This window comes from Lynx canadensis, chromosome A1, assembly GCF_007474595.2.
Source record: "Lynx canadensis isolate LIC74 chromosome A1, mLynCan4.pri.v2, whole genome shotgun sequence".
NCBI classification, from domain to species: Eukaryota; Metazoa; Chordata; class Mammalia; order Carnivora; family Felidae; genus Lynx; species Lynx canadensis.
In genome coordinates, this window is record NC_044303.2 from 86,178,472 (window position 1) to 86,188,457 (window position 9,986).

At 37.0% G+C, this 9,986-nt stretch overlaps 1 pseudogene; it reads left to right on the plus strand.

Annotated features, from left to right (window-relative positions):
* The first annotated feature begins 8,810 nt into the window (after nucleotides 1-8,810).
* On the plus strand, nucleotides 8,811-9,736 carry LOC115501058 (annotated as a pseudogene).
* The last annotated feature ends 250 nt before the right edge of the window (nucleotides 9,737-9,986 follow it).

Sequence of the window (9,986 nt, forward strand, 5' to 3'; positions counted from 1 at the left end):
TTCCAGAGAGTCTGTTCTGCTAATCTTCTGGCAGTTTTCTGGGTTATTTAGGCTGCTGTGGGTGGAATCTAATCAATCAGCAGGACGAGGTGAGCCCAGCATCCTCCTACACCGCCATCTTCTCCAAATCAGCAATATAGAAGACAAACTTAAGGAGAATAATGAAGCAGAAAAAAAGAGGGATACAAAGTTAAAAGAGCACCATACAAGACTTAGAGAAGTCAGTAACTTATTAAAAAAGAATAACATCTGAATCATAGGAGTCCCAGAAGATGAAGAGACAAAAGGGCAGAAGGTTTATGTGAAAAAATTACAGTGGAAAACTTTCCTAACCTGGGGAAGAACACAGACATCAAAATCCAAGAAGTACAGAGAACTCTCAGTAGAGTCAAAAAACACCATTAACAAGTCATATCATATTCAAATTCACAAAACACACAGATAAAGAAAGAATTAAGGAAAAACCAAGAGAGGGAAAAAATGAATCCTCAATCTATAAGGGAACTCAGATCAGGTTCTCAGCAGACTTACCTACAGAAACTTGGGAGGCCAGAAAGGATAGGATAAATATAATCAATGTGCTTTAAAAGAAAAAAAATATTCAGCCAATAATTATTAATCCAGGAATGGTTTCATTCAAAAGTGGAAAATAGATAAAGAGTTACCCCAGACAAACAAAAACTAAAGGATGTTGTGACCTCTAAGCCAGCCCTGCAAGACATTTAAGGGGGGATTCTTTGAATGGAGAAAAGATGAAACAAAACAATACAAAACAATTATTACATATGGTTTCAAACTATCACAAACTACAGTGAATGACATAGCCTCTGTGGTAATAATACCTATTATTTTTATTTGGTATTTACAAAATAATGTAAAATAAAACCTTGATAATGTATAATCACTTTATTACTAGATGTTTATACATTTGAACCACCTAAACTTCTGCTATTTTTGAAAGATAACGCCCAAATTGTGTGGACGATTAAATACAAAAAAGACTAAATGTGGCCAGAGAATAACATCTCAGAAAGAACAGAAAGAACAGCATCACTAAAATCTCCAACTCTACAGTCAACACAATGGCAACAAATTCATATCTTTCATTACTCACTCTAAATGTGAATGGACTAAATGTTCCAAGCAAAATATACATGGTAACAGCATGGATAAGAAAACAAGTTCCATGTATATGCCGTTTACAACAGACCCACTTAAGACCTAAAGACACCTTCAGCTTGAAACTAAGGGGATGCAGAATGCTCTATCATGCTAATGGCTGCCAAAAGAAAGCTGGAGTAGCCATACTTATAAGATACTAGATTTTAAAACAAAGACCTTAACAATATGGAAGAAGAGCATTATATCACTTTTAAAGGGCCTATTCACCAAGAAGATCATAACCGAAGGTGGAAGAACCCACATATATAAGGCAATTAATTACAAACATAAAGAAAATCATAAAAAATGATACCATAAGAGCAGGGGACTTCAACACCCCACTTCCAACAATGGACAGATAGTCTAAGCAGAAAACAAACAAGGAAACAATGGCTTGATGACACACTGGACCAGGATGGACGTAACATATATATTCAGAAAATTTTATCCTAAAGCATCAGAATACACATTCTTCTCAAATGCACATGGAAAATTCTCCAGAATAGATCACAAACTGAGATACAAAACAACCCCAAACAATTACAAAAAGATCAAGATCTTACCTTGCATATTTTCAGAACACAACACTATGAAACTTGATATCAACCACAATAATAATTAAAAAAATGGTAAGATCATGAATACTTGGTGGTTAAAGAGAATTCTAGTAAAGAATGAATGGATTAACCAAGAAAGTAAAGAAGAAATTGTAAAGTACATGGAAGCCAGTGAAAATGAAAACATGACAGCTTAAAACCTCTGGGATGTAGCAAAGCTGGTCATAAGAGGGAAGTATATACCAATCCAGGCATTCCTAATGAAAGAAGAGAAGTCTCAAATGCACACCCTAACATTACACTTTAAATAGCTGGAGAAAAAACAGCAAAGAAACCCCAAAACCTGCAGAAGACAGGGAATAATAAAGATTAGAGTAGGATTCAATGATACCAAAATAAAAACAAAAACAAAAACAAAAACAAAAACAAAACAACAGTAGAATAGTTCAATGAAACCAGAAGCTGGTTCTTTGAAAGAATAACAAACCCCTAGCCAGACTGATTAAAAAGAAAAAAGAAAGCTGGGAGAGGGCAAGAGGGCAGGGAAACATGGAACTCTCATTTTTTGTCTCTCTCATCTCTGAAATGCAGCTAGATCAACACCAAACCATCTCGCACAACTAGCAAAGTGATATGAGGATTAACACAACGATCTGCACGACTTGAATCACAGAACTCTGCAGGTACACAGCACAGAGAGGTGAACTGGGGTAGAACGAAGTCATGAGGGTAGGGAGTTGTTTTTGCTTGGGGAGAAAGAATGGAGACAGGGAGGAGAGTACAGAAAAACACTCCTCTGAAAACAGCTGTAGATAAAAAGTGCACTGAACCAAAAAAAAAAAAAAAGTAGAAAATGACTGCAAGAGGCTGAACAAGAAAGGAGAAAGGAGAGGGTTTAAATTCCATTAAGGCACTATAAACAGAGGAGCACAGAGTCTGAAACTCTGCAGCTTGACACTTGACAGAGATAAGGTGGGAAGAGTGAATCCTTAGGTGCAGACAGTGAGGTCTGATGGGTCTTCAGGCCACATGGGGAGAGGCTGTTTCCCTGTTCAGATGACATTTGGTAAAGGTTGTGCAGCCTCCCCAAAGGCAAAGGTCCCAGCAGATGCGAGAAAACAGTCACGTTTGTTGGTGTTGGAACAAGGGCATTAAGGGTGAAGCGTGGCACCAGATGGGTGTTGTGATTTACCATAATCCCTGAAACACTGCTGCTATAAAACCACACAAAATTTTCTGCGGTGGGCTGGCACCTGGCTGCAGTCTCTGGGCAACTGCAGCAGAGTGGTCACGTGAATGTACCAGGGGGTGGGCATGCACCTGGCCATTGCTTGGCAAGACACGCCCCCTGAGGGTCTGAGAGGGTCAAAGCTGCAACACTCTCAGAAATGACAGGTTTGGAAACAGCTCTATCTGATATAAAACTCAGGACAGGGGTGTCGCCTGGGAGGCTGACAGCTTGGTCACAGATATGTATAGGCAGAGAGTGATGGAAGCCAGAGACAAAGTAGGGGTGCTTGTCAGTCGGTGAGAACACAGAGTTGTGATACTAGAGACTTGGTAGATGGGTGACACCATTTTTACCCCTCCCGTGAATGCAAATACAAGCCCTGCACAGGCCACAATGATTCACCCAATAAACTAAGCAGCTCCATATAGTGGAGAATGGACCGGTTACACAAAGCCCCATCTAAATGGGCAAACTGTGCTCTAGAAGAATACCACAGACCTCTTTGCCTGTTTAGTTATAGACTATAATGTGCTTCATAGTTTGATTTCTGGGGGAAACTGGATGAAATTTCAATCGTATGTCATTCTGTTCACTGGTCCATCTGTTCAATTTTTTTTTCTGTTTCTTTTCTTTTCCTATTCTTGAATACAGAAAGAGAAAAGCGTATTTTTATTTTCCATTTTTATTAAAAATTCTTTAGTTTTTTCTAGTATTTTTTTTACTTTTTTGTACATTTTAAAATTCTATTTTACTTTCATCTTTTTTAATTCTTTTTTTTTAATTTTCAAAAGTTTTCCTTTTTTTTCTTTTCTTTTCTTTTCCTCTCTACTCTATAAAACTTCTTTCAACAACCAGACCAAAAAACACCTAGGAACTAGCATCATTTATCTGATTTTTTTGTGTTGCTTTTAATTTTTGAATGTTTTTTATTTTATTAATTCTTTTTCTTCCTTCAAAATGATGAAATGAAAGAATTCACCCCACAAGAAAGAACAGAAAAGCATGACAGTCAGGGACTTAACACAGATACAAGCAAGATGTCTGAACTAGAATTTAGAATCATGAAAATAAGAATACTAGCTGGGGTTGATAAAAGCATAGAATCCCTTTCTTTGGGGGGGAGACAACTAAAATCTAGTCAGGACAAAATTAAAAATGCTATAACTAGATTCAATCTTAAATGCTTTCTACAGCAATGAGGATGAATAAAGGAGATCAGTGAATCATTGCTATAGAAGACAAATTTAGGGAGAATAATGAAGCAGAACAAAAAAGAGTGAAACAAAGTTAAAAGAGCATGATACAAGACTTAGAGAAGTCAGTAACTTATTAAAAAGGAATAATATCTGAATCACAGTTGTTCCAGAAGATGAAGAGGGAGCAAAAGGGGTAGAAGGTTTATGTGAACATATCAAATTGGAAAACTTTCCTAACCTAGGGAAAAACACAGACATCAAAATCCAGGAAGCACAGAGAGCTCCCGTTAGATTCAACAAAAAATGACCATCAACAAGGCATATTATAGTCAAATTCACAAAATACCCAGGCAAGGAAATAATCATGAAAGCAGCAAGGGGAGAAAACTCCTTCACCTACAAGGGCAGTCAGATCAGGTTCACAGTAGGCATATCCACAGAAACGTTGGTATGCCAGAAAGGAATTTCAGGATATATTAATGTGCTGAATCAGAAAAATATTCAGCAATAAATTTTATATAGCAAGATTATCATACAAAATAGAAGGAAAGATAAAATGTTTCCCAGACTGACACATGCACCTCATGTTTATAGCAGCACTATCAACAATAGTCAAAGTATGGAGAGAGCCCAAATGTCCATTGATGGATCAATGCATAAAGGAGATGTGGCATTTATATAAAATGGACTATTACTCAGCAATCAAAAAGAATGAAATCTTGCCATTTGCAACTACGTGGATGGAACTGGAGGGTACTATCCTAAGTGAAATTAGTCAGTCAGAGAAAGACAGAAATCATATGACTTCACTCATATGAGGACTTTAAGAGAAAACCAGATGAACATAAGGGAAAGGAAACACAAATAATATAAAAACATGGAGGGGACAAAACAGAAGAGACTCACAAATATGGAGAACAAACTGAGGGTTACTGGAGGGGTTGTGGGAGGCGGCATGGACTAAATGGGTAAGGGGCACTAAGGAATCTACTCCTGAAATCATTGTTGCATTATATGCTAACTAATTTGGATGCAAATTTAAAAAAATAAATTAAAATAAATTTCCTAGACTAAAAAAATGAAAAGAGTGTGTGACCACTAAACCAGCCCTGCAAGAAATTTTAAGGGGGACTCTATGAGGGGAGAAAAGACAGAACAAAACAAAAAAAGGTCAAAAGCAACAAAGACAAGAAAGGATCAGAGAACACCATCAGAAACTCTAAATCTACAGGCAACACAATGGTAACAAATTCATATTTTTCAGTACTCACTCTAAATGTCAATGGGTAAAGGCTTCAATCAAAAGACATAGGGTACCAGAATGGATAAGAAATAAAATACATCTATATGCTGTTTACAAGAGACTCATTTTAGACCTAAAACACATTCAGAGTGAAAGTAAGGGGGTGGAGAACCAGCTATCATTCTAATGGTCGCCAAAAGAAAGCCTAATTAATCATACTTATATCAGAAAATCTAGATTTTAAAGTAAAGACTGTTACATGAGATGAAGAATGGAATTATATCAGAATTAGGGATTTAGCCATCCAAGATCTAACAATTTTAAACATTTTTGCTTCAAACATGATTGCACCCAAATATGTAAATCAATTAATCACTAACATACAGAAATTCATTGACAATAATACCATAATAATAGGATACTTCAACACTACAACACTTGCTGAATCCCTGAAACACTGCTGCTACACGATTGCACAAACTTTTCTGGGGCTGCTGGCACCCAGTTGCAGTCTCCAGTCATCAGCAGCAGCATTGTCATGCAAACATACAGGGGTGAGCCAGCACACGGCTGTTGCTCATTGAGACACTTTCCCATAAAAGTCATTACAGCAATGGACAAATCATATAAGAGAAAATAAACAAGGGAACAACAGATTTGAATGACAATCTGGACCCAGATGGACATAACATATACATTCAGAATATTTCATTCTAAAGCCACAGAATGCAGATTCTTCTTGAGTGCACATGGAATATTATCCAGAATAGACCCCACACTGGGACACAAATCATCCCTAAAAAAAGTACAAAACAATTGAGATCATGCTTTGCATATTTCCAGACCAAAATGCTATGAAACTCAAAATCAACCACAAGACAAATATCTGGAAAGCTAACAAATACTTGGAGACTAAATAACATCCTTCTAGAGCATGAGTGGGCTAAATAATAAGTTAAAGAAGAAATCTAAAAGTACATAGCATCCAATTTAATTTCAAACTTCTGAAGAAAAGGATAGGAAAAAGAAACTAATGCAAGGAGAGTAACAGAAATGCAACATATCAGCCGCTTTCAAATTTGCAAAGCAACTGAAAGAATATGTGTATCTGCAACTTGACTTACAGACAACATGAGTGTTCTTTCGTGAACATGTTTTTAGAATGTGACACTTTTTGATTGAAAGAAACTATGGCTTGCACTTCATTTAAAAGTCCTGTGATGAATGGATAAAGAAATTGTGGTATATATACACAATGGAGTACTATGTGGCAATGAGAAAAAATGAAATATGGCCCTTTGTAGCAACGTGGATGGAACTGGAGAGTGTAATGCTAAGTGAAATAAGCCATACAGAGAAAGACAGATACCATATGGTTTCACTCTTATGTGGATCCTGAGAAACTTAACAGGAACCCATGGGGGAGGGGAAGGAAAAAAAAAAAAAAGAGGTTAGAGTGGGAGAGAGCCAAAGCATAAGAGACTGTTAAAAACTGAGAACAAACTGAGGGTTGATGGGGGGTGGGAGGGAGGGGAGGGTGGGTGATGGGTATTGAGGAGGGCACCTTTTGGGATGAGCACTGGGTGTTGTATGGAAACCAATTTGTCAATAAATTTCATAAAAAAAAAAAAAAAAAAAAAAAAATAAAAGTCCTGTGATATTATTTATTGCTAAATGATATTGTGAGGCCTCTCTTCTTCCATTTAGTAGAGACCAAGTGTGAGCTGTTGTGTTGTTGCAGGGAGCCAGTGAGAATACAGGAAGAGCAGGAGGACAGAGGAAACATGTTTCTAAGGAGAAAATGTAAAATGTGTGACTTTAATCTCAAAACCAATTTTATTTGAGCACAAAATAATTTATTAGAGACATTTGCCATCATATACTGCCTAGTAGACATAGACAATTCTTGTTTAAATAGCTACTTTACTGGAAGTTTGGGGTGGCTAACGTGAGCAATTCTTTGTGATTCCTTGCTTTTCATAAGGTACAGGATAAACTATATCTTTTTAGCTCATGATAAGTTACTCAAGTTCTGTGAATGTCATTTATTTTAAAAATTTTAATGTTTTTATTTATTTATTTTTGACAGAGAGACAGAGAGTAAGTAGGGGAGGATCAGAGAGAGAGGGAGACACAGAATCTGAAGCAGGCTCCAGACTCTGAGCTGTCAGCATAAAGCCTGACACAGGGCTCAAACTCACAAACCTTTAGATCATGACCTGAGTTTAAGTTGGACTCTTAACTGACTGAGCCGCCCAGGCACCCCATGATGCTTATTTTACAATTGTGGGTGATGATACCAGCCTCAGAATTTTGTTTCGACTTAGCATAATTTCTTTTTTTTTTTTTCAACGTTTATTTATTTTTGGGACAGAGAGAGACAGAGCATGAACAGGGGAGGGGCAGAGAGAGGGAGACACAGAATCAGAAACAGGCTCCAGGCTCTGAGCCATCAGCCCAGAGCCCGACGCGGGGCTCGAACTCACGGACCGCGAGATCGTGACCTGGCTGAAGTCGGACGCTTAACCGACTGCGCCACCCAGGCGCCCCAACTTAGCATAATTTCTTATACCTGTCCAGGATGTTAGTGAAATGGAAAATAAAGGTTCCATCTGAGTCTTCCCTTCCATTTATAGAAATGGCCCAGGAGCAAAATGTTATCTTTATCTCATACAGTATGTCACTTCAGACAAATATTGTCAATGTTGTGCAGTAGGATTAATCCAATGCTTATGTGTCAAAGTTGTCAGGAGGATTCAATGTAATCAATACAGGTTAGAGTTTTTTTTTTAAATAGTCTATACATAGCCTACATATTTCTGTTTTAGTGACTAGAAGCAGAATAAATGGGTAAAAAGCAATCCATTTGAAGATTCTTTAGGTAATTAAAAATTGTCTACTTTGTCAAAATTAAAATAACCATCTAGTGGTTATGAATGAATTCCTGCTGGGGAGATCTTTCATTTTAATAAAGTCCTAGTCTAAATGATATATTAAAAATACACATAAGCCAAACCTATATTCATTTGAATTATTAGTCAACTTGTGCTCAGTCTTGGCAATAAGAATTATGCTTACATTAAATTAAAATTTAATATTTTGTATATGTACATTTATGAAGGGCATAGAATTACTCATATCACACTCAGGTGAGTATTAATATTTACCTTTTATTATTTCATGGATTCTTTACAGAAAAACTTGGAATGTATATGCTTACCACCTTACCTTGTGACTTTGTGAAACAACATATAACTTCTTTCTCAAAGTAAGAAATGTTGATTATTTATTTAAGGAACAAGGTATTTCATAAAAACTTCAGAATTAGACTAAAATAATTTGAATAAAATGTAAAAACTCACATTTCTTTATTTTTCACATATGAGGTTTTCTCTTTCTTCAAGAATACCAATGAGTAGAAAATGGAAAATAACAGCCAAACATTAACAGGCTTTCTTTTATTGGGGTTTTTCCCCCATCAAGAATTGGGTTGTTTCTTTTCATTCTCATTATTTTCATTTTCCTAATGGCTTTTTTTGGCAACCTGTCCATGATTCTCCTCATCCTCCTGGACACCCATCTCCACACATCCATGTATTTTCTACTTAGTCACCTCTCCCTCATGGACTTGAACTTCATCTCCACCATCATTCCCCAGATGGCATCCAATTATGTCTTTGGAAACAAGTCTATCTCCTTCGTTGGGTGTGGGATACAGAGCTTCTTTTTGACTTTAGCAGATGCAGATTGGTTACTATTGGCCTCCATGTCCCATGATCGCTATGTGACTATTTGCTTTCCTCTTCATTATCCCATTCGTATGAGCAAAAAAATGTGTGTGTTGATAATAACAGGATCTTGGATAATGGGCTCAATCAACTCCTGTGCCCACACTGTATATGCCCTCCATATCCCTTATTGTTGATGCGGGTTCATCAACCATTTCTTCTGTGATGTCCTAGCCATGTTGACTCTGTCCTGCATGGACACCTATGATCTATGAGTACACAGTGTTTGTGAGCACCACACTCTTGATTGCATTTCTTTTCATCGGCATTGCATGTTCCTGTGGCCGAGTTCTCCATGCTATTTGCCACATGCACTCAACAGAAGGAAGAAGCCCTATTCTACCTGCAGCACACACCTCATTGTGGTGATTTTCTACTCTGCACCGTTTGCTTACATTTACCTATGCCCAAGATGGCTGAGATCTCCCACAGAAGCCAAGGTTCTGGTTGTCTTCTACATTATTCTGACCCCAATGCTCAACCCCATCATTTATATCCTGAGAAACAAGGAGGTGATGGGAGCCCTGAGAAGAGTGATTCAGAGGATCTGCTCTATATAAGTTTGACAAAGTTCTCTTTAATCCTGCTGCCTTAAAATTCCATCTTTTTCACCTTTTACATGCATTAGGAGCAATGACATTCCAAGAATGAAGACAGGGATTATATTAATCTAGAAAATTGAAATAATTGAGATTTGAAAAAATAATTTTATATTCTTTTATTTGTTTGTTTTCTTTGTGGTAATTTTTCAATAAATAGAAAGAACAAATATTTTCCCTTAGCCTGTGGGTAGTAAGATTTTATTAATAT